Below are 23,370 nucleotides of genomic sequence, written 5' to 3' on the forward strand. Positions count from 1 at the left end.
TGAGCCAGGTCGGGGCGAGAGGTTGCAGGCCTCTCAGCCTGGGAAGAGGGAGCACCAGGTGCTCGCGATGGGTTATGCGCTTGTGATGGAGGGTTTTGTGACGAAGGGGGAGGATTCGCGGTTATCTTTGTACGAATCATTGCGGGAACTGCAAAGGAAAAAGTAAAAGAGAGGTGAGCGAAGGTTGCAGAGGTTGATCTGATTGTGAATGAAGGACGAAAAACGAACGAACGAAAGTTCGTTGTCATGGAAGAAATGGAAGGCGAAACCCCAAGTTGCGAAAAAGGGGAAGAAGAAGAAACAACCCACAGCGTATGCACCAGGCAGTTAATGGATGATGCGAATCGGTTAAAATGCAGCAAATATCAACAGAAGAAGTAAAGGGAGTACCTTTCGATGATCAGACGAACGCTGAAGGAAGTTGGGGATTCAGAGAGTTGAAGAGCGTCGTGGGTTTTGCAGAAGAAACTCATAGCGTTTAAGAAGGCAAAGAGATGATGAAACAGTAAAAATGAAATGGGTTTAAGGGTTTTTCAAATAATTTTTGGAAGCGTAAACGACAGCTAAAGATGACCGTTGATGAAGCCACGTGTCGAGCGATTAGGAGAATGTTTGGTGGAGCGTCAGGAAAGCAGAAAGTACGAACGTTTGGAATTCTGCGCCAGCGCCACGTAGATCGGTAGTGACGTGACTTCTTTAGTCTTTTCGCTGGACAAGTCTTCGCTTAAGACTGGGGGGCTTGTGTACCGCCCTGGTAGTCGGAAGTGATGACGTGGCGTCGAGCTATTATATAGGAGCGTTGGATGGGACACCTGGCTGGCAGAAGGGAAGGAAGTCGGGGGGCTCGTGTAGTCGCCAGTTATTAAGTTGGCGTGCTCCGATCTACAGCATACCTAAACCGGCGGTCACCGGGTTGAAGATGAAGTCGCCAGATGTGAATCCAGGCGACCAAGTGATTAGAGATCGCCGAAACAAGGACATCGCCGAAGATGAAGTCAGATAGTCTTTCCCAGCTGGCCAGAGGATGAGCTCGGGAGATAGCTCACATGAACATACACGGTGAAGCAAGAAGAGTAGATCATGAAGGCGGCCGGCGAGACCACAGGGAAGGTGTGTACGAAGGCACCCGAACTCGCCACCCAGAAGAGATCACGCTCCAAGGCAACTATGCACTGAGTTGTGTCATGCATAAGTAACTTAGCCAAAACCCTGAAGAGTAAGAAGTGGCGCCCAAGTCAAGGATGCTCCAGATGGTGACACGTGTACAGCTGGATACGAGCCACGTGTCCAGATGTGTAACTGTCAGGAGAGAGAAAGTGCACAGTATAAGAGATTCTAACGAACTTCTGAGGTACGCACGTTTAGATTGTTTCTTTACGCTTGCGAGTCTTGAGTACGCTGAGAGAGAACTTTTGCACGGTTCCTTAGAGTTTTTGAGTTTTTCTCTTAGTATTTGGTGGTTCAGTCGCTGACTTGGGCGTCGGAGCGTGATCGGCCGCAGCAGCGCCGTTCTGTCTTTTGTAGGTTCTTGAGGTGAATCGCGGTGAAGGACGGAGGCTAACACGGCGCAGAAGTCGATCCAGGTTTGACGAGGCAAGGTTCTTGCGTCCCGGTCAACAGGCAGGATCACTATTCTATATATTTTCTACTAAAGAGAGATATTCAAAATGAAGCCTATTATTTGAGAGTTTGTAGACTTCTTTATCTTTAGGCTTGATCTTCTCTTTGACTTCTTTTAATTTGTGAGAAGACTAGAAGGAAGAACTTTAAATGTGTAGGTGAAAATCCTCTTCCTTCATTAATAAAATCCTCTCCTATTGGATATCCATCACCCTGCCTGGGCTTGAGCCACCTCGTGCAGCCGTTTGTTGGCCTCCTCCCTCGCCTTCTGCGCCACCCTCAGTGACTCTTTGTATGCACCCTCTTGAAGCCGCCCAATGGGCAGCCAACCTCTCCTTCCCCTCTTTTAGAGAAGCAACTTCCTTCTCCAGAGCTTGGAAGGCAGAAGCTTGGGCGATTTTGGCCTTGGATTGTTTGTGCCAGGTGTAGGCGCAAGACATGAAGAGGCCCATGTAATAGTACATGCTCTCCCTCTGGGGCTCTTCAGTTTGGCTACCAGGAGATCCCATGCTCAGAAATCCCCTTAATGACTCTTGCATGGGAAGAGAAAGTTCTGGGGCAGGTGGAAGAACGCCTACGGGTTCAGCTTCAAACCCTCTCTCCTAATGCACTGATTGAGGAGGGGAAGTGGCGCTCGGTGGATCCTCCCTTAAGGACTCAGCCTCATGAGAGGAGGAAGTAGCGGAGGTAACCATCTGAGGGGCATGCTGGGTTCTCTGTCGCTTGAAGACTTGCCCCTCAGCAGAGTCCTCATCATCAGAAACAACCTCCACCACCCTCTTACCCTTGTCAAGGGGGGCTGAGGAAGCACCCGCCTCGACCAGCGCGAGAGGCGCGGCTACCACAGGAGGTGGTGAACTTGGAAGTGGATGGGGAGAAGCTTGGGTTGTTGGAGTTATTGGTGTTGTTGCAGGTTGAGGTTGGGGGTTAGGAGAAGATGGAGGTGCGGAAGAGGTTGAGGGTGGAGACGCCAAAGCCCCATCTTTGGACTTCAGCACCTGGGCCAGTCGCAACCGTCGTTGCCTATCCATCTTAGAATCTACACCAAGAAGACAAATATAGCAGAGGTTAGGCACAGGCTAAAGTTAAAGCACAAAGGAGCAGACCAATCATGCATCAAGCAAGAATCCAACAAAAACAAAGGCCAGAAAGTTATAAGGAAGGACATTCATACTTATATATTTTGCTAGAGGGTCGGCATTGAACTCTAGATTTATCAGAGTGGCGGTTTCGAAGCCCCCCACGCTGGCCAAGATCTGACAAGCCTCTCGATCGGTCGAGGGCAGTTCGTCCAAAGATTTAGACTTCATGGTCTTAACCTCTTTCACCCAGTATAGGGGAAAGCCGTCGAGAGCAGAGGGGTCGTAGTCAGAGCAGCAAACCTTAAAGAATTTGCCTTTCCACCCTTTGAAGGATTGTTGGAAGAGAGATAGGAGGACCCTTCCAGGGATATTGCTGAGGCTCACCCAGAGACTCTTCCCCTGCTTCTTCACCTCAAAGAAGTGTAGGAAGACATCAACAGAGGGCGTGCATCCAAAGAACCCGTACAAGACACTGAAAGCCTTGACGAAGGCCCAGCCATTGGGGTGCAATTGGGCTGGGGCGATATTAATCTTCGTCAACAACTCCCTCTCAAATCGGGAGAAAGGCAAGTGCATCCCAATACGCTTGAAGACGACTTGGTAGAAGTAGAAGAAGGGGACCCCGTCGTTGGCCCGCTCGTCCCCGCATACGGGCTCCCCTAGAGTGCAAGGGAGCACTGCAATGTCGTCATCGTGCCTTTTCCTGAAAGCACGATGGTCGTAAGTAATTGGCTCCCCTATGTGGTCCCTCCAAGCTTTGGTGGACACTAGGCTGGAGCACTCGTCGAGCAGTTCGACTGGAGCCCATGGGTATAGGTCTCTATAGTTAACGTTGAGGGGAGAGGGATTGGCCGTCATTTTGGTACGTGCCATTGACGAAAACTGAAGAACGGAGAAGAAAAGAGAGTTCAGCAAACAAGGAGAAAAGAGGAGAGAAACCCTACGAAAACCCCTACCCACATGAGAAGTCCAAAAAAGGGGGGGGGATAAAGAAATGAGAAACAAAATATAAGAAATGCAAGGAAATGAGCAGTCTCAGACAGTTATATCAGTACGAGAGTTAAAGGGCGAGCCATTGAAGGAGAAAGATCGTACCTTTTCTTTAGTATCTGGGAATTCGAAGATCGAAAGTGCGAGAGAGAAAGCAAGGGTTGCAGAGAGAGCTTGGGAAGATGAACAGTGGAGAGAATGCGAAGAATGAATGAAAGAATGGCTTGGGGCGCGCGTTTTTGAAAGATGCAACGTTAACTTGAGGAGCGCGAGAAGCGCTAAGTAATAGTCGTGCGATCAAGCCACGTGTCAAGAGATTAGAGCATAACTTAAAACGTCACATCCGCAAGCGCAGAGAACGTCGCGTCAAATGTTCAGAGAGTGTAAAGTTAAGCTGAACACAGGAATGTCACGTCAGCAAGAATGCCACGTGGATAATGGGGCGAGGCCTTAGTCTTTTCGCTGAAACAAGTATCAGCTCAAGACTGGGGGACTTGTGTACCATCCCGTCCCCGGGCATTGACCAAAGGTCAGAGTCAGCGCATGGTTGGACCCCTCAGGGGACCCAAGGAAGAGAAGTCAATAGGTTGACCGCTCGAGTCATCGCCTCGCTGAGGCGTCGCCTAAGTGAGGTGTCGCCCAAGAGAGGCATCGCCCAGAAGAGGCGTCGCCCGAGAGAGACATCGCCGAGTAAAGACATCGCCAGAGAGGCTTCGAGCCTCGACCATACAAAACGGTAGTAAGGAGAAGAGAAAGGTGGCTTCAAGGCCATAATTTTTAGTACCAGTAGGGGGTAACCTGACTCGTGAAGTACCCACGCCACTGCTGGGAGACCCTGGGACAGATACGACCCATAAGAGGGCCATGACCAGGGGAGAACCACGTTCATGGTACGAGAGCAAGGTAGATATGCCCCCCAGGGTGAGTGATTAGTGATTGGGAAGCGTGGGTTGGTACCCAGAAAGTCAGCCCACGTGCCAGAGAGTACTTCGAAGGGAAGCTCACACAATAGAATAACCCTAAGCTGGGTTGCGGCGCTGAGGGACCCTCTGCACAGGATAAACGGTCAAGTCAGAAGGCCACGTGGCAATGCACACGTGCCCATTAAAGGTTTCAGTGAAAGTTTGCTAAGGTACGCGCTAATTTAAGATTACGTATCAAATGTTTCAGGGGACATTTTTATACGCTTTCAATGCGCTTCAGCACGCTTTAAATGCTGGATGTGTATAAAAAGGAACCTTGGGGCACTTGAGAAAGGATCAGAATTTTAACCTAATACACACATATACACAGAGCAAACCCTAGTTGTCTTCGCGGCGCACTTACAGTGAGCACAAGGCAATTAGGGCAACACAGTTCTAGTTACACAGTTTCAGTCATTCAGTACAGTTTCTTCGACTACCTCTCAAGGGTGTGTCCCCTTTTGATGTTTCTCGCTAGCTGACTTGATCGTCGGAGTGCAAACGACCGCGAGGGCGCCCTTTTGTTCACTTCTTTCAGGTACTTACAGACGGAGCAAGACGAAGGTGCCCTAGCTCGCAGGGACAAGCCACGCGCAAAGACGATCCCAATCAACCGGCGGGAACAAGTTTATTCTATTATTGATACAAACAGTTCATTTGTCTTTTACTCTTGTGCATGGTGGCTTGGATGGTCCTCCATCAAAAAGGGTATTGAAAACCTGGATGATTCATTCTCACATGTATTATGGAACCTATAGAAGGAGAAAAGTAGTCCATTTGAGTTTTCTGAATTGTACAGATGGTAGAACAAAACAAGTTCACCCATCAAATCCCTCATTGAAGAAAATGAAAAGAAGTTGTATCTTCTTCAGGAAATATGTGGATTAAGTCCACCTTTCTTGGAGAAGTAGAGGAAACACAAAGAATAAGGATTCAAGCAAAACAATTGGATAAAACTAGATTCTTGAACAAAGGAAAACCAGACATATATTATCAGTTGGAGTCTACAACTATCATAGCTAAAAGAAGAGTAGAATTTCTCCTTGGAAAGTTCGAGGAATTCCAGACCGAAATACAGAGGAGGCAATGGACTAAATTGATCACACCATGCCTTTACTTTCATGAAGACACAATAAGAGTGTTCTGCACAAATGCCTACCCAACAAACTTTAATGAATTACACATAATTTCATGTGTAAGAGGAGTACACATATGCTATGATGCAAATGTTATTGGAAGACACCTTCAAATCAATTTTCACTTAACAAAAATAATGAAAAGGAGATGAGTAGAAGAAGGAAGGACATTCCCATAGTAACAACAACACAACACTTGTGCATTCATGGGCAAGCAATTGGAAGAGGAAGAACTGGTCTTTATTGGAAACTCTGCAGGTCTAGCATGAGTACAACTGCACAATTGTGGGCAAGCTTAATGTTAGCCAATATTTTTCCAATGACATTGTACAAGGCATAACTAATTTATTGTATAACTCAGGGAATTATAGTGGATATAATATAGTTGATCTTTGAAGAGATACACAAAGCAGTAATCTCTCAGATTATTGTTAGAGGTACTACAAAGCCTTTTGTTTTTCCAAGTTTGATCTATGAATTATGCAAAGAGTATGGAGCAAGATTGCCAAGTTATCTAGTCAACATTATCATGCCATCCATCAAGAAAGCATAAATCATTGGACCAACTCAACTCACAATTAGGTGCCAAGGATGAGAGTATCCCCTCCAACAAAAGAGGATTATGCAGCTGAGCAGACCATCCCCACATCTATCCAAGGATAGAAGACACTTTAGAGCATATTTAGCACTAACTAACAACTAATAATAGAGCATCTCATGTTTAATATTTTTTCTCTAAAATTTCAATATCAACAGTTGAACCAGTCAACTATACCTTTTCCCATAATAACAAAAGATGAATTCAAAATGATGGTAGTTTGACCCAGAGAATCAATTAAAGGCAATATGGCTACAACATCAACTGTATATGGAGCATAAAGGAATAAAGAAAATCCACCATAGAATTGATGAAAACCCACCCAACCTCGAAATATTTGGCTAAGAAGATTGGAAGCCGAAAAAGGATCTTAGAAGACTCTCATCTCAGGGAGAATTAATGTTGTCTACCCTTCCATTTTTATCTAGTTTTATAAACATTATACATAGTAATATAGACTTTATTCTAGGTTTGTATTTGGGCCATGTTTTTGGCCAATTTGTATTGGGCCAATCAGAGTAGGGTGTAAATAGAGAAAGAAAGAGTCTAGCTAGAGTTATAATTGGGCCTCCTTGGACCCAATGCAACTCTAGACCATCTAGGGTGCACAAATAAATTACTAGAGTGCAAATAGAAAGCATGGAGTGGCAAGGAAGGCATGAAGGTCCACATGTTATCTCCTTAATAGAGAGGATTCCCACCAATTCCAAAAGGACATTTGTCTTCAGGGGAATGGAGAGGATTCTCTCCAATTAGAGGAGGACACTTGTCAACCTCTAATTTGAGAGGATTTGCTCCAGTTAGAGAGAGTCACTTGTCCTTTTATGAGTGGACAGTTTTTAGGGTTAAAGCTTGCACCTTGGCTGCCCATAGAACTATAAATACATGTGCTAGCCCCCTTGTAAATTAGCTTTGAATAGACTATTGAATTTCTGCCAAAATTTCAGCCTCAACTAGTCTTTTAGCTCACTCTTTGCTAGCCTTATTTCTAAGTGTTTTAGCATGGAATCTCTTAGGATTTGGCCTAACCTCTCTTAAGCTTCATTATCATTCTCCATACACTAATACTTCACAATTTCTTTCACCCATTTTAGCCACCCAATCCCACCAAATTCTGCACCCTAAAATACAAAACAAAAGACTGTTAGGATTGCATCAAGTGGTATCTAGAGCATTAGGTTCACAGTTCTTCAAGAGATAAGTTCTCCAAAAAAATTGTTCTTCATTTTTCCATATTGTTTACATTTTGTTTTTCATGTCTTGATTCTGTTTTTTTTTTAGTTCTACCATTTCTGTTTGTTGTTTGTTTGGTTTAATAGGTTCAAATAGCTTGTTCTTTCTTGAACCATCTATATTGGTGTTTAGGAGTTCTTTTTTAGTTTATCTTGTGTGATTTTGAATTTTTTTGAGTCTTCTTTCATTTTGTTTTGGTAAAAATAGTTTATGTGGGTTTCATTTTTATTTTATGATCTATTTCTAGTTGTCTAAAGTCATGTTGTTTCCATATATGTAATAAAATCAAGTAGTCCTTTGTTTGATTTTTTGTTTCTTGTTTTTACAATGAATATCCATGTGGGTTGAGTCTTTTTGTGCCTTTTGTGTGCTCTTCTTTTTATGTTTTTGAGTCTCTTATCTTATTATTAGATCATTAACAAGTTCATTAGAGTTAGGTTTTTATTATGTATTGAGTTTCAATTATTTTTTTCAAATCCCTTAGGTTTCTTCTTTTTCAGTTTTTTGTGAAATTTTGTCTTTGTGAGAATTTATTGTGGGTTTGTATTTTGGTAAAAAAATCTGAAATATTCACAGAACCCTATTGAGATTTTGTTGGTATCCATTTCAAACAGAACATCCAAAAACAAAATAGAAAAAAAGTTATAAACAGTAAAATTTAGGATGTTTTCAACCTAGAAAAAGCAGTTTCAGTGTGGTGTTGCTCTCAGTATAAAATTTACTGCACCTTATTCCTTGGGATTTTTTACCTAAAATTTTTACCACACCTTTCTTGATGTTCTGTGGAGTTGGGATAAAAGTTTGAGATTCAAATTCTTTATAGTATTTCGCCAGTAACATTTTGAATCATCTCTGCCAGTGCTGAAAAATAGTTTCAATCTCTGAATACTAGTACTGCAGTGTTTGATTTATTTCTCTCAGAATACATATCTGTTTGACCTAAAATTTGATTCATTTGATCAAATATTTTGTTGAGATTCTCCCATAAAAATTTCACACACAAAATGTTTTTGGATGAAATTTCACAAATTTTGGAAGTTTCAGTGCCTGTTTCATTATGGATTTTTTTTTTAAATCTATTCTAGTGTTATTCTTAGGTTTCCTATTTGAGTGCTCACTGTTTTTATTAGCTTTAATTTTTTATTTGTCTTAAAATACTCCTTGCAGTTGTCAAATTAATCCATTTCAGTTTAGCAATTTTAGTTGAGCTTTTCTTGAGTTTTTACTTGTTGGTCTCATTCATATTGAGTGGAAGTTTGGTTTTGAAGTTGTGAAGCTAATTTCTATTTGATGATTCAGAGCTAAAGGCTAAAAACAGTGATTATTTGGTGAGGGCAGCAATTGAAGACAAGAATCAAGTTCATATAAAGAGAAGGAAGATTTGACAACTGGAAGAAAAGAAATTCATAAAAGAAAATTGTTTTATTTTTAGCTTTGTATCATGGAACCTTTGTGTACAAGTTTAATTTCTTGCTTATTTTTGTTTTGTTTGGGAAAATGCTTTCAAAGCAATCCCATTAAGAACATTGTAATTGTAAAGCACTTAGTCTAGTGGAAATGTGTCAAGGAACTCAAAGTGTCACTTGCATTTTCACCTAGGAATTTCGTTTAGTTTACTTTTCCATCTTTCCTTCTTTATTTTCTTTTCCTTTAATTCCTTCTTGTTTAATTTCTTGATTTCCTTTATTTTTCTAAGTCTCTGTGATACCTAGCTGATTGCTCTCCGCTTGTAGTTGATCTTTCTTTGATCACTAAGACACCTTGCATACATCAGATTTAGGGAAAATTTGTTTTCAAGTTTCTTTTGAGGAAAAACATTTTTAAGACTATCCAAGGTAAGCTCTGGCTAAGGGAAGACTTGGTATTTAAGTAGTCCTAGTGACTCACTTCTCTTTCCTGAGAGTGAACTTGGAGATATTTTGACTTGTTGACTTTGATTGAAATTTCACCAACTCTAAAACCTATTTGTGAAAATATTTTGTCACTCCTTTGAAATAATTTTTTTTGTGTGAAAATCATTTCTTTTTAACTTCAAAATGAGTGATCATATTCATGCATCTAGTATTCAAGGAAGTAATAAAAACACAGAAAATGACTATGCGTGGAAAGAAGAGGCTAGGTTATTGAGAATAAAATTAGAAAAAAATAAAGAAAATATAGATAAAAAAATGGATGAGATGAGAGAAATATTTGGACAATTAGTTCTCAATCAAAACATGAGGAAAGGGCGTGAGGAAGAAAGCCATAGGCATAGAATAAATCTTGACTTTGATGAGCAATCTGAGAGAGAATTTTTGTATCAGCTCCACATACTTCAACAAAGAGATAAAACCGTAGAAGAATACAGATAGAAAATGGAGTTACTTATGTTGAGGGCAGGAATAAGAGAAGAGCATAGAAAAATCATTGATAGATTCAAGAGTGGTCTAAACCTTGAAATCCGGGATATGGTTGAACTTTTTCCCTTTAATAACTTTAATGATTTGAATGAAATAGTTCAACAATGTGTTAGGATAGAACAAGGAATTACAAGAATTACTATCACTAGGGAAGACTATCTTAACACATCCTATTCCATAAGAGAGTTTAAAAGGGTGGATCACCCCTTCAAATCCAAGTATGAAAGATCACGCGAGGAAGAAAGAGAAAGAAAAATAGAAAAGAAAAAAAAATAGAAAACTCTTTGTCTGGAGCTGAACCAGATATTGATAACATTTTATCTTCTATAAACAAACCTTGTGAGGATGTGCTTGAAGAAAAATTTATGTCTGCAGTTGAACCAGATATAGATATAAATTGTTCCTTCACATAAAATATAGATGAATGTTTGATTCTGTCCCGACCAGTCCTCGGTCATCGATTCCAGAGACCGACAACAGACATCGCACACCGGTGCCTGATAATGGAAGTTGGCCACGTAAGGGGGGCGGGGGGGTAGACGCACCTATCAGGGGATTGGTCAGTCTTCGGACATCAGTACCATAGACATCGACGTCAGAAGGAGAGGTCGGACCTCGACAACAGAGGGAGAGATCGGACGTTGGCGGTCTGAACATGATAGCAGACCAGTAAGGTGGACCCTAGAATTATACTAAGTTATCAGTTAAAACATCAGATATAAGGGAAGCCTAAGTCACGAGGGATCCATGCACGTGGTGTGTATAGCGCATACAGGTGCGACACGAGAAAGTAATCCTTGGAGGCGCTAAGGCCCATTAGGGTTAGGGTTTCCAAGGGAAGCTGCATGCATGGCATGTGAATACTTAGGGCACCCGCAGAAACACATGGCGCCAGAGATTAGGTGCACAAGTTAGTACCGAGGCGGGCACTCTGTTAGTCGTTGCACTCTAGTTAAGGGAAGTTCTATGTGCCAGATACGCTAAGATTATGTAAATAGCGGCGCAAGGACGTTCCCCAAGGAACCCCAGATAAGGGTAACAACACAAAGATAAACCCTAGTTTCGACCTATATAAAGGGTGCTGAGAACCCTAGCAAGTTACACAGTTTCTAAGACTGAAACTACTTTATACACTTAGTGTTTCTTTTCCCTTATACTGATTTGAGCGTCGGAGTGCAAATGACCGTCAAGGCGCCCCTTTGTCTTTGCAGGTGAAAGATCTTTTGGTCATGGAAGTACGATTCTCAGACGAAGATAGAAGGGCCAAAGGCTACCGTTCGAGTGAATCGACGAAACAAGTCAGCCAGCAAGAACAACTTCAAAAGGAAGAAGAAGAGGAAACCCACAAAGAAGAGTTTCTTATGACACCCCTGCAAAAATAGCTAGGAAAGATGTTAATATATGTTAATCTCCTTTTACTAGTTTTATATGATTAAGTTATGTCTAAACTTATTTTTTAAGAAACAATAAAGAAACTCACTTGCACTCCTAGCAGTGTAGAATCAATAGTTAGTTAATTTCCCTTATTAGTCTTTATCCTTCTTGCCATATCAGTTTTGTCAACAAGGATGGATTTCATAATTTGTTAGCCTGGTTTAAATCAATTCAATGTTGCAGTTCGCCTGCGAATAATTGTTCTTTCCGCTATCATTTTTCAAAGGAGATTCCCTTAAAAGATGGAAAAATTAGTGGCAACATGGGTTTATCATGGCAACAGTTCATCTATCCAGTGTGGCATTAGCTTAAAGCAAAATGAAAAAAAAAAAAAACCTCTAATGTCCACACCAGCGTTTCGAGTAAATGAAACCATTTTCACCACATTTGTGTTCAACAGCGGGTGAATATATACATTCATCAATATTAAGCAATAGAAAAAAAGGAACAATTTGAGATTGATAAATTATACGTCCAAGTTCTATTTTTGTTCCTGCCGGTTGACCTGGGTCGTCTTTATGCGTGGCTTGTCCTCACGAGCTGTGGCACCTCCGTTTCGCTCCATCTGTGAGTACCTGAAAAGAAGTGAACAAAGGGATGCCCTTGCGGCCGTTTTCACTCCGACGATCAAGTCAGCTAGTGAGAAACATCAAAGGTGACGCACCTCCGTATCGAACACCGTGACTGGACGCTCTGAAGGTGGTCGAAATATTGAATAGCTAGTACTGTGTTGCCCTAATTGTCTATGCGCACAGTGGGTGCGCCGTGAAACAACTAGGGTTTTTTGGTCCCTCTGTGTAACTGTGAGAATTAGGTTAAAACTTTTTTCTCCTCCACTTTTTCAAACGTCCCAAGGCCCCTTTTTATACACCTCTCGCATTTAAAGCGCATTGAAAGCGTATAAAAACATGCCTTGAAACATTTAAAACTTAACTGAATTAACGCGTACCTTAGCGAACTTTTAGGAAAGCCTTGATGTTTTTAGTGCTTGTTGCCACGTGTTCTTCTGACTTGATCGTTAATCCTCGTGGAGGGCCTTACAGCGTCGTAAACCAACTTAGGGATAATCCATTGTGTAAATCCTCCTTCTTGGAGTGCATTTGCGCAAAGGGGTGATTTTCTGGGTGCCAACTCATGTGTCCCAGCCTCTAATCAGTTGTCCTGGGAGCGTATCTACATTTCTCTTGTACCATGCACGTGGTTCTCCCCTGGGCGTGGCCCTCTCATGGGTCGTATCTGTCCCAGGGTCTCCCAACGGTGGCATGGGTACTTCACAAGTCAGGTTACTCCCTGCTGGTACTAGAACTATAGCCTTGAAGCCACCTTTCTCTTCTCTTTATTACTGTCCTGGGGTACTGAGGCTTCTCGTGGTGTCGCCCCCTCCACGGTCTTTCCTACCCATGGGTATCGGGGGGTGATACCGTCGATGCCTTAATTTGGTGACGTCTCATCTTGGCGACGCCTACACTTGGCGACGCCTCCTATTGGCGATGCCTACATCTGGCGACGCCTACACCTTAGCGACGCCCTACCTCAGCGACGCCTCAAGTGGTCAATTCGTTGACTTTCTTCCTTGGGTCCCTTGAGAGGCCCCACCATATGTTGACTTTTGACTTTGACGTCAACTTTGGTCAATGCCCGGGGACGGGACGGTACACAAGCTCCCCAGTCTTGAACTGACACTTGTTTCAGCAAAAAGGTGGCATTCCTGCTGACGTGACATTCCTTTGATCAGCCCCAAAGTAAGACATCGCCCTAAAGTTGGGTGGCGGCACTGTGGGACCCTCCACACAGAATAAATGACGAGTCAAAGGGGCACCCACGGAGTATGATGGCGCGAGAGATACAGCGCTCAAGTTAGAGCCCAAGTGGCCATAAGGTTATACATTGCACTCTAGATAAGGGAAGCCCATGGGCCGGATACGCTAAGATCCTAAAGATAGCGGCCCAAGGACCTTCTCCAAGGAACCCTAGATAATAGCAGCAGTACAAAGGTAAACCCTAGTTTTCACCTATATAAAGGGCATGAAGAACCCTAGTAAGGTACGCTTTCACAGTTACACAGGTTTTCACCCAGTTCTCAGATAGACACTTTGATAGTTATACAGAGCACTAAACCCTAGTTGTTCTTGACGGCACACCCAGCTGTGAGCACAAGGCAATTAGGGCAACACAGTTCCAGTCATTGAGATAATCATACAGTCTTTAGTCACTTTGGTGTTTCTCGCTAGCTGACTTGATCGTCGGAGTGCAAACGGCCGCGAGGGCGCCCCTTTGTTCTTCTTTTTCAGGTACTCACAAACGGAGCAGAACGAAGGTGCCCTAGCTCGTTAGAACAAGCCACGCATAAAGACGACCCAGGTCAACCGGCCAGAACATTTGGCGCCCACCGTGGGGCTCGATATAAAACATCAGTCCCACCACACAAGTTTTTCAATTCCAGTTACAGTTTCCAACCTAGTTCCAGCCCTCAAATCGCAGATAGTCAAGGGGGGCTTCCAGAAACCACGAACATGAGACCCGCACACACTAGGAGCGAAGAGATGACCATACAACAAATCGTGGAGAAGCCCTCCAATCAGTGAATGAAGAAGCCAAGGCTGACCAGTTAAGGCCATTCCTTGAGCGTGGAATGTGGCAAACCTTAGTTGTATTTCAGCTAAGATATCTGTGCTTAATGCTTTCTCTTTGAACAATGTGTGATAAATCTCTTCTTGGAAGATGATGCGTTTAACTTTGTTGATTTATCTGAATTGGCACATGATAAGTTGACCTAGCTCGGTATAAGTACGAGCATAGGCGCTCTGTGGAATTAATCTGTTTGTTGATTTGTTTAAGCACAACACAGGTAAAGTCAACCTAGCTCGGTGTCAGTGCAACCACTCGAGTATAGCCGCCCCATGAGTAAATGGTTACCTAGTGCCAAGAAAGACAGGGGCATGAGCGCCATGCAGGAGAGCCCGTCAGCTCGACCCAAGGGTTCGGGGGAGGTTATCGGTGATTGGGCACAAGAGGTGAGTCGTGAGCTCAACTCAGATGTTGGTCAATCCAGAAAAGGTAACAAAGATAAAAAAGATATTTTATCTGTTGCGATATTATTCCAAAGATAAAAGATAATCTAGAGATAAAAGATAAATAAATATTTTATTTGTTGTGATATTATATTTGTTATGATATTATTATGAAGATAAAAGATAATGGAATATTTTATTTGTTGTGATATTATATTTGATATGATATTATTATGAAGATAAAAGATAAAGAAATCTTTTATTTGTTGTGATATTATATTTGTTATGATATTATTATGAAGATAAAAGATAATTGTACCGCCCTGGAGGTCGGATGCGATGACGTGGCATCCTGTTACAGCGTAAGCGTGTTGACAAGGCGCCAGGTTGACAGTTGGGAAGGAAGTCGGGAGGCACGTGTAGTCGCCGATAGTTAAGTTGGCGTGTTCCGGTCTCTAGCTTACCACGATAGGCGATCGCCAGGTTGAGGACGAAATCGCCAGATACAGACTCAGGCGACCAGGCAGTCGGAGATCGCCAGAACAAGCACATCGCCGAAGTTAAAGGAGAAGCAGATTATGGAGGCGGCCGGCGAGACCACAGGGAAGGTGTATGAAAGCCCTACCTCGCCAGTTTCAGTAGAGATCGCACTCCTGAGTTAGCTATGCACTGGGCAGTACCATGCATAGGTAACTTAGCCAAAAAGAGAGTAGAAGCAGCGTCAAGTCAGTGAGCCTCCAGACGATGGCACGTGTACGGTTGGATGCAGGCCACGTGTCCAAGCCTGTAACTGCCAGGAGAGAGAAAGCCACCAGGTATATAAGAGTTCCTAACAGATTTTCTAAGGTACGCACGTTCAGTTCATACACTTTACGCTTGCGAGTGACAGAGCTGTTTGTGAGAGAGATTTGCACGGCTCCAGTTCTTAGTATTTGGTGATACCGTCACTGACTTGAGCGTCGGAGTGCGATCGGCCGCAGCGGCGCCGTATCGTTTCTTTGCAGGTTCTTGAGATAGATCCAGAGGAGGAACGGAAGTGAGAAGCGGCGCGCACGTCGATCCTTTGACGAGGCATTCTCCAGCGCTCCGCTCAACAGGCAGGATCATCAGGCGCCCACCGTGGGGCCGTGTAAAACGTGCTCCCATCCACAGCGTGAGTTCGTGGAGGTTTTTGAGGTTTTCTGCGCGGGTTGTGTGCTGGTGCAACCGTCGTTCTTGGTTTCTCTGAGTTTCGTCCGGTGAGGTTTGTGTTTTAAACCGTTCATTTGGCTTTTCGATCGGTGGATTCGAGTGCTTTCGAGTGGTTGTTTGGTTCGTGGAGAGACGGTGGTTTTTGGTGAAGCTGCGATTTTCTTCGAAGGTTCGCGGGGTTCTTGAAGTTCTTGCGCAGTTTCTTGAATCTTCTCCGATCGGTCGCTAATCCGTTCGTGGTTGAAGTGTTATTTGCTGTATTTCTGTGGTTCGCTGAAGTTGATGAGAAAGATGAGGAGCAATCGTTCCAGTCCCGTGGCTCCCGTCGCAGCTGAAGGCGACGCCACCATGACCATGGCGCAGATGGCAGAAATGATGCGCTCATTGCAGGCTACTGTAGAAGCCTCGCGCGTCGAGCAGGCCAGGATACATGAAGACCTGGTCGCCTCTCGCGCCAGGAACGAGGAGCTCAGCAAAGTAGCTGAAGAGCTACGTCGAGCTCTCCAGGAGCAGCAGGTTCGTTCTTCCGCTGAAGAGGTGGCACCGTCGACACCGCCTCGTGTTTTCCCAATGCCTTTCATTCAGGCGATTACCGATACGCCAATTCCCACGAGCGTGGTCCCGGTTAAAGCTGTTTTTACTGGCGTGGAAGATCCAGAGGCTCATCTGACCACGTTCCACACACAGATGATGCTGTCAGGGGGGTCGGATGCTGTCTATTGTAAGATGTTCGTGAGCACGCTCCAAGGAACGGCGATGGAGTGGTTTGTGAGCCTGCCTAATGGCCACATAACTAATTTTCAGCAATTATCGAAAATCTTTGTCGAGCAGTATATTGTGAACAAGGCACCGCCCAGGGTGTCCTATGACCTGTTTGATATAAGGCAGTACCACGGGGAGTCCCTCAGAGACTACCTCAATCGCTTCGGAGCGCAGATGGTCAGGTCGCCGGCCAAGGATGAGGAAATGCTGGTTTATGCCTTCAAGAAGGGCGTGCAGCCAGGGCCATTCTGCGAAGCCTTGATCAGGGCTCATCCAGCGACGTTTGCTGAAGTCAGGCGACTTGCGGTGGCCCACATCGCCGACGAGAGTGAGGTCGCCGAGAAGAGAGGCAGTGTGGCTCCTGTCAGGCCACGCGCCCAGACCAGGATCCAGCCACAGAGGGTGCTGGAAACGGCAGCGGCGGCCAGAAAGGATCAAAGGACTCGCTATCCTTACGATAGGAGAAACAAGGGAAGGAGCCAAGCGCGCCAACCGCCAGCACGCCAACAACCAGCACGCCGGGAATACAATCGCCCGCCTAAGCACAAATTTGTCATGGGACTAGCGGACCTGATCGCTATCCCTAACATATCTGCTAGGTTGAAGGCGCCCGAGAAGGTGGGTGACAAGGTGTTCGGGTCGAAGCCGGATGTCTGGTGCGAGTTCCACCAGTGCTTTGGCCACAACCTGGATTCGTGTTTGTCTTTAGGGTACCAGCTCGACGATCTGGTTAAGAGCGGGTTCCTAAACGACTATCTACTGGACAGAAGGACCGGAGGAGCGTCGAGTTCCCAGCCGGCAGGGGGAGAAGCCCAGCAACACGAGATGCCCATCCATGGGGAGATCCACACCATTGCAGGGGGTTTCTCAGGTGGTGGGTGCACCGCGTCGCAGAGGAAAAAGTACGCGCGATCGGTGATGTCATTAGACATGTTTGAAGATCACTCGCCTGAAGTGGACATTACGTTCACCAAGCAGGATCTTCGGGACGTTGTGCCTCATGACAACGATCCCATTGTTATTTCGTTGATCACGGCGGGGAGGAAGGTCCACCGAGTTCTGGTGGACCAAGGAAGTTCGGCAGACGTGATGTTCTGGCCGACTTTCACGCAGTTGGAGTTGCCCCTTGACCAGCTAAGGCCCTATGGAGGGTGCTTGTATGGGTTCGCTGGCGACCAGGTGGAGGTTAGGGGGTACATCGAGCTGAGAACCACGTTTACCGATGAGGCTGGGTCGAGGACGGAGAAAATCAAGTACCTCATCGTAAACACCCCTTCAGCATACAACATCCTGCTGGGAAGGCCCACTCTCAACAGGATAGGCGCAATTCCATCGACTCGGCACATGAAGGTGAAGCTGCCGTCCATGGAAGGGGTGGTAATCACGATAAAGTCTGATCAGAAGGAAGCGAAAAAGTGCTATGAAAATAGCCTGAAAAATAAAAGATCAGTGAGCTATGTCACAACCACCCCACCGCCCGGTGTGAAGCCCAGACCGCCGATAATGGAGGAGGCCGCTGGAAGGGACGTAGAGATGGTAGATGCTGAGCTGGGGGAGAAGAATGCTGCCCTGGAGGAGGAAGAGGCGCGGAACCGCCCGGAGGAAGCAAGGGAACTCGGAATCACCAAGGCGGTGATCGCCAGAGAGTCCAGGCCCAAACCCGTCGAGCAGTGGCTCGAGAAGGAGATCGGGGGAAAGGTTTTCAAGCTCGGAAGATCTCTGGAGGTCGATCTCCAGGACCAGATCGCCAAGGTGATTGAACGGCATCTGGACGCGTTTGCCTGGTCTGCTTCGGACATGCCCGGGATCGATCCCGACTTCTTGTGCCATCATCTGGCGATGGACAACATGGTGAGACCGGTGCGGCAAAGAAGGAGGAAGTTTAATGAAGAAAGGAGGCAGGCGATCAAGGATGAAACCCAGAAACTCCTCGCTGCAGGCCACATCAGGGAAGTCCAGTACCCTGAGTGGCTGGCAAATGTCGTGCTGGTAAAGAAGAGCAACGGGAAATGGCGCATGTGCGTCGATTTCACCGACCTGAATAAGGCTTGCCCAAAGGATTCGTATCCTTTACCAAGCATTGATGCCCTGGTTGATAGTGCTGCAGGGTGCAAGCTGCTGAGCTTCCTGGACGCCTTCTCGGGCTATAATCAGATCAAGATGCATCCCCTGGATGAAGAAAAGACAGCCTTCATGACTGAGAGGTCGTGCTACTGCTATAAGGTGATGCCGTTCGGGCTGAAGAACGCGGGGGCCACGTACCAGAGGCTGATGGATCGAGTACTTGCACCGATGCTGGGAAGGAACGTGCAAGCTTACGTCGATGACATGGTCGTGACCTCGCAGGAGAAAAGCAAGCACGTTGCAGACTTGGAAGAATTGTTCACGACGATCGCCAAGTTCAAGTTGAAGCTCAACCCGGAGAAATGCATTTTCGGCGTGGAGGCTGGAAAATTTTTGGGTTTTCTATTGACTGAAAGGGGAATAGAGGCCAACCCGGACAAGTGTGCCGCCATCTTGGCAATGAGGAGCCCGACTACAGTGAAAGAAGTCCAGCAGCTGACTGGTCGGATGGCGGCCCTATCCCGCTTCGTGTCAGCGAGCGGAGAGAAGGGGCATCCCTACTTCCAGTGTCTGCGTCGCAATAACAAGTTCGCTTGGACGAAAGAGTGCGAGGAAGCTTTCGTCAAGCTGAAGGAATATTTGGCGAGCCCGCCGGTTTTGTGCAAGCCACTGGCGGGAATCCCCCTCAGGTTGTATTTCGCTGTGACTGAGAGGGCGGTGAGTGCGGTGCTCGCCCAAGACCAGGATCAGGCTCAGAAGCCTATTTATTTCGTGAGCAAGGTGTTGCAGGGCCCAGAAACGAGATATCAGGCCCTGGAGAAGGCTGCTTTGGCGGTGGTGTTTTCGGCGAGGAGGTTGCGCCACTATTTCCACAGTTTCACAATACTGGTGATGACTGACCTGTCCATCCAGAAGGTCTTGAAGAAACCTGACGTTGCAGGAAGATGGTGAAGTGGGCAGTCGAGTTGTCTGAATTTGACATTAAATATGAGCCTCGAGGACCGATCAAAGGGCAAATCTTTGCAGATTTTGTAGTCGAGCTCTCTTCAGAGGCGACGCGGGTTGAAGGAGATGATTTCCGTTGGGTACTCTCGGTGGATGGATCGTCAAACCAGCAGGGTAGCGGTGCTGGAGTCATATTGGAAGGACCCAACGGCGTGCTGATCGAACAATCGTTGAGATTCGCCTTCAAAGGCAGCAACAACCAAGCAGAGTATGAGGCGCTGATCGCCGGGATTTTGCTGGCTAAAGAAATGGGAGCCAGAGTGCTAATGGCTAAGAGTGACTCGCTGCTAGTCACAGGGCAAGTAACAGGCGAGTTCCAGGCTAAAGATCCACAAATGGCGGCTTACTTGGCGTATGTGCAGGAATTGAAGAGTTCCTTTGCCTCTTTTGAAGTGGTGCATGTGCCCCGAGAGCAGAATGCCCGAGCTGACTTGCTTGCTAAGCTCGCCAGCTCAGGCAAGGGGGGTAGGCAGAGGACGGTGATTCAAGAAACTTTGAAGACGCCGAGGGCATTTGTAGCAGATCACCTGGTCCTTCAGATAAGCAGATCGACGGAGAGAGCAGCGAGAAGCCATAAGTCCTTGACACAAGAAACTCTGAGATCGCCAAGGATTAGGGCATGTCGAGGAGAGAAGGTGGACGTGATACAGGTCTGCGCCACCCATGAGCCAGACACGTGGATAACACAGTACAAGCGGTGCCTGGCGGACGGTCTCCTCCCGTTAAATCCAACAGAAGCTAGGAAGGTAAAGAAGAATTCCAGCAAGTATACACTGATTGATGGCGATCTGTACAGGTTTGGATTCACTCACCCACTCCTGGAATGTATACACGGCGAGAAGTGCACAAGAGTTATGGCAGAGCTCCACGAAGGAATATGTGGAAGTCACGTCGGGGGTCGAGCTCTGGCCGCGAGGACTCTCCGTGCAGGCTACTATTGGCCATCCATGAGAGAAGATTGCAAGAAGTACGCCCAGTGCTGCAAACAATGCCAGCAGCACGCCGATTGGCACAAGGCACCTCCCGAGGAGTTGAAGTCGATCTACAGCCCTTGGCCGTTTCACACTTGGGGAATCGACATCCTGGGGCCTTTTCCACTGGCGATCAGGCAGATGAAGTACTTGGTGGTGGCGATTGAGTATTTCACCAAGTGGATTGAAGCAGAACCAGTGGCCCAGATCACCGCGCACAAGATCGAAGGCTTCGTATGGAAGAATATTGTGTGCCGGTTTGGAGTGCCTAAGCGCCTGGTATCGGATAATGGGACTCAGTTTGCGAGTCACCTGTTGAAGAAGCTTTGCGAAGGGGTCGGAATTCAGCATGTGTTTGCATCCGTCGAGCACCCTCAGACTAATGGCCAGGTGGAATCGGCTAACCGGGTATTGCTGAGGGGTTTGAAGAGAAGGCTCGAGAAAGCCAAGGGAAGTTGGGCTGAGGAGGTACCCCGAATAGTTTGGGCATACCACACCACCGAGCAGTCAGGAACCCATGAGACCCCGTTTAGCTTGGTCTATGGGTGTGATGCCATGATTCCAGTCGAGATTCAGGAGAGCTCGCCGAGATTCCAGAACTTTGTGGAGGAAGACTCGAATGAAGAGAGAAGGCTGAACCTGGATCTGCTGGATGAAGTCAGGGAGGAGGCAAGGCTGAAGGCTGAGGCGGTGAAGAGAAGGGTCGAGCGAAGGTACAATTCAAAGGTGATGCCAAGGCAGTTTAGAGAAGGCAATCTGGTGATGAGAAAGGCCCACCAGTACGAGATGGAGAACAAGCTATCACCCAAGTGGACTGGACCGTTCAGAATCACCGAGGCACTCGGGAACGGAGCCTATCGCTTGGAGACGTTGGAGGGGGGGGCGATTCCTCGTACCTGGAACGCCACACACCTGAAGTTGTACTATAGCTAAGAGCTTTGTAAGTAAAGACAAACACAAATATTACATTGCAATGTCTCTGTAAAAACAGTTTTAAGGGGGCACTCTTTTTTCCCTGAGGAGGGTTTTTAATGAGGCCACCCAATGAAAGAAGAGTTTTCGAAGTATAAGGTGTTTTCAGATTGCATATGTGTTATTTCCAAAAGTTTCGAAGAAAGACCTTGTCATTTGTACATGATTTAAGGCACGAAAGGATATGTCGCATGTTTTCTAAAGTTTTAAAGTCCTCATCGTTTTTCGGCGATTAGAGGCACCAGTTAAAGTTTTAAAGTCCTCATCGTTTTTCGGCGATTTGAGGCGCCAGTTAAGGTTTTAAAAGTCCTCATCGTTTTTCGGCGATCGGAGGCACCAGATGGAAGACCTCAACGCCCTCGCGCGTTTGAGGCAAGTTAAAGACCTCCTCGCCGTTGAGCGAGTGCAGGCGAGAAAGAGAAAAGGTCCTCCGTGTTTCTGGGAGCGAGAAGATGTAACTCCCGGGGCAACGTAGAGGCAAGTTAAAGACCTCCTCGCCGTTGAGCGGGCGCAGGCAAGAAAGGTCCTCAGTGCATCCAGGGGGGAGGAGATGTACGCCCTGGGCAAGTTGAGGCACCGGATAAAGTCCTTATCGCCGTTGTGCGAACTAAGGCCCATCAAAGACCTCCTCGCCGTCGAGCGAGTGCAGGCGTGAGAAAGAAAAGGTCCTCAGTGCATCCAGGGGGGAGGAGATGTACACCCTGGGCAAGTTGAGGCACCTGGCAAAGTCCTTCTCGCTGTCGAGCGAGTTAAGGCCGTTTAAAGTCCTTCTCGCCGACGAGCGAGTTCAGGCGAGTAAAAGTCCTTCTCGCCGATGAGCGAGTTCAGGCGAGTTAACAGATCTTCTCGCCTGTGCGCGAGTATAGGCAAGATGAAATCCTTCTCGTCGTGAACGAGTTCAGGTACGGCGAAGAGCGTGGAAGAAGCTTGAAAGGTGGCTAAGGTAGGTTTGAAGAGAACGCCTAACCAGCCAGTCTTTAGCTCTGAGGTTCAGGGGAGGTAAAGGAAGGTCCCAAAGGGCGTTTCTGCCTCAGATAGAGAAATGACTGCCAAAGCCTGAGGCTAAGGAAAGCTGGTGTTGCCAAGAGGTCTAGGTGATCGCGAAAGTTCAAACACGGCGAGAAGGTTGAAAGACTTGTTTGATAAAGCAGGACGGGTGGGACGTTGTTTGAACCAATGATTGAGTTACAGTTCATTGCTTGGAACTTTTCTTACGATCAGGTTAGTGCCTCAGGGGCACAAGTTGTTTAAAGCGGTTATTACTTAAGTTCGAATTGGCTCGAAGCGGTTACGCCAAAGGTCATGTTTGCGAATCCGTTAAGTTAAATGCAGCAGAGTTAACATATAAAGAAAGTAAAGCGCCCAAGAGAAGTCAGAAGACATATCCAAATTTTACTATTGAAGTAAATGGCTGTTTAAAATATATGTGCAAGAGTTTTTACAAGATAAAATGCAAGTGAATTCATAAAGAGGCAGATGGGGTAGAGTTGGTTGAGCCTTCGACGGGAACGACTTTCCCATCTACCACTTCGTTGTCCAACGACACCATGCTAAGGTCAAGATCAGGGAAGAGGCATGCAAACTGTTCTCGAGCGGCGTCAAACCCAGCAACCAGAATCTGAGCAGAGCTTAGCTTAAGTTCTTCGATTTGCTTTTGAAATCCTTCAACTTGCTGCTTAAGCTCCTTGTTCTGCTGCTCCAGCTCTTCGACCTGTTTCTGGAGTTGTTTGTTGGTCTCTTGAGCTTGAAGAAGGTCATCAGCCACCTTCTTAGATTCTGTTTGAGCCTGGGCCAACTCGGCAACCATCTTCACCTTCTCTTTGTTTGCCTCGGAAAGATCGGCCATGGCGTTATCTCTTGCCTTCTCTACTTGCCCAAGTAGCTTCTCGCGGTCGATCGACCTCTGCTCCAGCTTCTGTACCTTGTCGGCATTGGCTTGA

Source organism: Phaseolus vulgaris, chromosome 8 (genome assembly GCF_051622355.1).
Source record: "Phaseolus vulgaris cultivar YP4 chromosome 8, ASM5162235v1, whole genome shotgun sequence".
NCBI lineage: Eukaryota > Viridiplantae > Streptophyta > Magnoliopsida > Fabales > Fabaceae > Phaseolus > Phaseolus vulgaris.